General features: G+C 37.0%; 1 non-coding gene across 1 annotated transcript; it reads right to left on the bottom strand.

The window, feature by feature from the left end:
• Positions 1-277: 277 nt before the first annotated feature.
• LOC122427924 lies at positions 278-387 on the bottom strand. Its single transcript, XR_006265614.1, has one exon. It is a non-coding gene; the product is annotated as a U6 spliceosomal RNA (small nuclear RNA).
• Positions 388-5,280: the final 4,893 nt, after the last annotated feature.

Genomic DNA, 5,280 nt, shown 5'->3' with positions numbered 1-5,280 from the left:
ATCCAAGTCTATGCCCCAGCCATTGATGCTGAAGAAGCAGAAATTGACAGGTTCTATCAAGACCTATAAGACCTTCTAGAACTGACACCCCCCCCCCCAAAAAAAAAAATCCTTTTTCATCATAGAGGATTGAAATGCAAAAGTAGGAAGTCAGAAGATATCTGAAATAACAGGCAAGTTTGGCCTTGGAGTGCAAAATGAACCAAGGCAAAGTCCAGAAGATTTGTCAATAGAACATGCTGGGCATAGCCAATGCCTTTTTTTTTTTTTTTTTTTTTTTAATATGGAACACTTCACGAATTTGCATGTCATCCTTGCGCAGGGGCCATGCTAATCTTCTCTGTATTGTTCCAATTTTTTTAGTATATGCGCTGCTGAAGCGAGCACGCCAACGCCTTTTGCAACAACCCAAGAGACTACTCTACATGTGGCTATCACCAGACAGTCAATATTGAAGTCAGATTGATTATACCCTTTGCAGCTAAAGATGGAGAAGCTCTACACAGTCAACAAAGCAAGACCAGAGGCTGACTGTGGTTCAGATGATGAACTCCTTATTGCAAAATTCAGGCTTAAATTGAATAAAGTACGGAAAACCATTAAGCCATTGGGGTATGACCTAAATCAAATCTCTTATACAGTGGAGGTGATAAATAGATTCAAGGGATTAAATCTGGTAGGCAGAGTACCTGAAGAACTATGAACAGAGGTTTGTAACATTGTACAGGAGGCAGGGACCAAAACCAACTCAAAGAAAAAGAAATGTAGGGGGGAAAGTGGTTGTCTGAAGAGGCTTTACACATAGCTGAGGGAAGAAGAGAAGTGAAAGGCAAAGGAGAAAAGAAAGATATATTCAGTGGAATGAAGATTTCCAGAGAACAGCAAGGAGAGATAAGAAGGCCTTCTTAAATGAACAGTTCAGAGAAATAGAGGAAAACAATAGGATAGGAAAGATTAGAAATCTCTTCAAGAAAATTGGAGATACCAAGGGAACATTTCATTCAAAGACGGGCACAATAAAGTACAGAAATGGCAAGGACTTAACAGAAGCAGAAGCGATTTAAAAGAGGTGGCAAGAAGACACAGAAGAAGTGTATAAGAAAAGATCTTAATGACTGGGATAACCATGACGATGGGCATTGCAGGTGGCGCTAGTGGGAAAGAAACTGCCTGTCAATGCAGGAGACATAAGAGACGCGAGTTCAATCCCTGGGTCAGGACGAGCCCCTGGAGGAGGATACAGCAACCCACTCTAGCATTCTTGCCTGGAGAATCCCATGAACAGAGAAGCCTGGAGGGCAACAGTCCACAGGGTCGCAAAGAGTCAGACATGACTGAAGCAACTTAGCAATGCACGCAAGCAACCATGATTGTGTGGTCACTCACCTAGAGCCAGACATCCTGGAGTGTGAAGTCAAGTGAGCCTTAAGAAGCATAATTATCAACAAAGCTAGTGGAAGTGATGAAATTCCAGCTGAACTATTTCAAATCCTAAAAGCTGATGCTGTTAAAGTGCCACAATAAATATGTGAGCAAATTTGGAAATCTCATCAGTGGCCGCAGGACTGGAAAAAGTTAGTTTTCATTCCATCCCAAAGAAGGGCGATGGCAAAGAATCTTCAAACTACTGTACATTTGTGGTCATTTCACATGCTAGTGAATCCTTCAAGCTAAGCTTCAGCAGGACATGAACCGAGAACTTCCAGATGTACAAGCTGGGTTTCAAAGAGGCAGAAGAACCAGAGATCAAATTGCCAATATTCACTGAATCATAGAGAAAGCAAGTGAATTCCAGAAATACATCTATTTCTGCTTCACTGACTTCGTGAAAGCCTTTGACTGTGTTGATCTCAACAAACTGCAGAAAATTCTTAAAGAGATGGAAGTACAAAACCATCTTACCAGTCTCCTGAAAAACCTGTGTGCAAGTCAAGAAGCAACTATTAGAACCTTACATGGAACAACTGACTGGTTCAAAATGGGGAAAGGAGTATGACAAGGCTGTATATTGTCATTCTGCTTATTTAACTTATATTCAGAGTACATCATGTGAAATGTTGTAGTAGATGAATCACAAGCTGGAATCAAGATTGCTGGGAGGAATATCAACAACCTCAGATATGCAGATGACACAACTCTAATGGCAGAAAGTGAAGAGGAACTAATGAGCCTCTTGATGAGGGTGAAAGGGGAGAGTGAAAAAGCTGACTTGAAACTCAACATTAAAAAAAAACCAAGATCATGGCATGCGGTCCCATCACTTCATGACAAATAAGTAGAAGGGCAAAAAGTGGAGGCAGTGACAGATCTGATTTTCTTGGGCTCCAAAGTCACTGTGGACCATGACTGCAGCCATGAAATTAAAAGACACTCACCCCTTGGAAGGAAGCTGTGATAAACCTAGATGGCATATTAAGAGCAGCAACATCAATTTGCTGACAAAGGTCCAAATTGTCAAAACTATGTTTTTTCCCAGTAGTCCCATATGGATGCTACAGTTGGACCATAAAGAAGATTGAGTGAGAGAATGCCCCATTAGGGACCAAAAGGATGCCATAGAGTCATCTGACACCTAAAGAAGAGAAAAAAGCAGAAGGAAGCTACCTATTTCACAATATTGCTTTGGGTCAATCCTGACGTATACTTTGAGGAAGCTGAAGTTTTATTTGAGGTTTGAAAGTCACATTTTAGGTCAATTTACTAAAAATTATCACTGATATTTTTATCACAGACCTCTAAAACAAAGCTTTAGAAATAGAAAATTTTTTCTTGTGATGAGAACTCAAGAGTAACTCTAACAACTTTCATATAGCATATAGTCACATTGATTATATTTATCGTGTTGTGCATTACATACCTAGTACTCAGCTATCCTATAACTGGAAGCTTGTAGCTTTTGACTGCCTTCATCCAACTCCCCCATCATGCACCCCCTGCCTCTGGTAACTACAGATGTGATCTCTTCTTCTATGAATTTACTTGTTAGTTCTTGGTACACAACAGAGTGATTTGGTATTTCTATATATTTAAAAATGATTACCATGAGAAGTCTAGTTATGGTGTCCCACTATATAAAAATAATATATAATTACTGACTGTATTCTCCTGTACATTTTATATCTATGACTCATTTGTTTTGCAACTGGGAACTTGTACCTCTTAAATCCCCTCACCTATTTCTTTCCCTCTCCCATCCTCCTTCCCTCTGGCCACCACCTGTTTGTTCTCTGTATCTGTGACTATGTTTCTGTTTTGTTATGTTTGTTCATTTTTTCAGTTTTTGAATTCCACCTATAAGTGAAATTTTACAGTATTTGTCTTTCTCGGTCTGACTTATTTCACTTAGAATGGTACACTTGAGGTCCATCCAAATTGTCCAAAATGGCAAGATTTCTTTCTTTTTTATAGCCACATAATATTGCATTGTATATACCATATCTTCTTTATTCACTCATCTATTGATGGGTATTTTGGTTGCTTCCATATCTTGGATACTGTAAATAATGCAATGAACATAGAGGTGAATACATCTTTTCTAATTAAAGTTTTCATTTTCTTCAGATAAATGCCTGGGAGTGGAATTGCTGGATTGAATGGTAGTTCTACTTAAAATTTTTGAGGAATTAACATACTGCTTTCTGGAATGGCTGCACCAATTTACATTCCCACCAACAATGCCACCAACAATGCCTTTTTCTCCACATTCTTGCCAAGACTTGTTGCTGTTATCTTTCTCATGATAGCTATTCTGACAGGTATAAGATGATATCTCTTATTGTGGTTTTTATTTGCATTTCTCTGTTGGTGAAGGATTTGTTGAGTATCTTTTCATGTGTCTGTTGGCCATTTGTATGCTTATTTGGGAAAAATGACTGTTCAGATCCTTTGCCGACTTTTTAATAGGGTCATTTGTGTTTTTGGTGTTGACTTGTATGAGTTCTTTGTATATTTTGGATTGTATCAGATATATCATTTGCAATTACCTTCTGCAATTCAGCAGTGACCTTTTTGTTTTGTTGATAGTTACCTTCACTGGGCAAAAGATTTTGGTTTGATGCATTCCACTTTGTTTACTTTTGTAAACATATCCAAAAGAATGTTAGACAGATCCAAAAGAGTGTTACTAAGATTGATTTCAAAGAGAAACATACTGCCTATGTTTTCTTCAAAAGATTTTATGGTTTTAGGTCTTATATTTAAATGTTTAATACATTTGAACTTATTTTTGTAAATGGTGTGAAAAAGCAGTCCAATTTGCTTCTTTTAGATGTAGCTGTCCGGTTTTCCCAATACCATTTATTGAGGAGGCTGTCTTTCCACTACTATATGTTCTTGCTCCCTTTGCCATGTATTAATTGCCCATATAAATGTGGATTGATGTCTGGGCTTTATATTCTTTTCTATTGATCTGTGTGACTGTTTTTGTGCCCTTGAGGTTGTTTTGTGTTTCCAGACAAGTTTTAAAATTATTTGTTCTGGTTCTGTGAAAAACACCATTGTATTTTGATAGGGATTTCACTGAATCTGTAGATTGTCCCAGGTTATGTGGTCATTTTAACAATATGAATCTCCCAACTACATAACTCTTAATCTTATTTTTTCCATCTATTTCCAGGTTTTTATTTTGTGCATTATTCATAACATTTACATTTTGTTCTGCAGTTTCATGCTTATAAGTAAAATCGCTTATGTTCTGTCTATAGGCTCATTTAAAAATAAGAAAAATAATTAATATTTTGAGTAATTATAATTATATAACCATTATTTACTCTAGAAGTAAGTAGAACAATTAGATGCAGGTGAATTGAAATATACTCTTGCAAGTTAAATTTTTGCTGTTTGTTTAAAGCTTGGCAGTCTAAGGACTTTCTTTTGTCTTCCATCTCATTTGCTTTACTATTTCTTTGTCAGAGCTGTCCTTGTTCCTTACATTTTATGTAATTTCCTTGTCAGAGGATTTTTTGTTTTTTCGCTTTTACAGGTACATATTTCTAAAATTTTTGCCCCAAATATGCAACATGGGTTTTAAACTTTGTGATATACTGCATCAAAAAATATTTTAAAAAATCCTTACACGTGGCTCAGAATTTGGCTGTATTACAAACAGATTTCTAAATTCAAAAGACCTTTCCTTTCTGGATTCTGCTCCTTATTTTCCAGTGCAGATTGTGACTTTTTCCTTTGTAGTTAGCTAGCTTTCTTTTTCTTTCTGCAAGTTTTTCAGACCTTAACTTATCCTATCCTAAAACTTCAGTAGGAAATGGCTGACTTTGTGGATCT

Source organism: Cervus canadensis, chromosome 25 (assembly GCF_019320065.1).
Source record: "Cervus canadensis isolate Bull #8, Minnesota chromosome 25, ASM1932006v1, whole genome shotgun sequence".
Lineage (NCBI taxonomy): Eukaryota > Metazoa > Chordata > Mammalia > Artiodactyla > Cervidae > Cervus > Cervus canadensis.
Note: the sequence above shows the minus strand (reverse complement) of the source record. Positions and strands in the feature narration are given on the sequence as shown.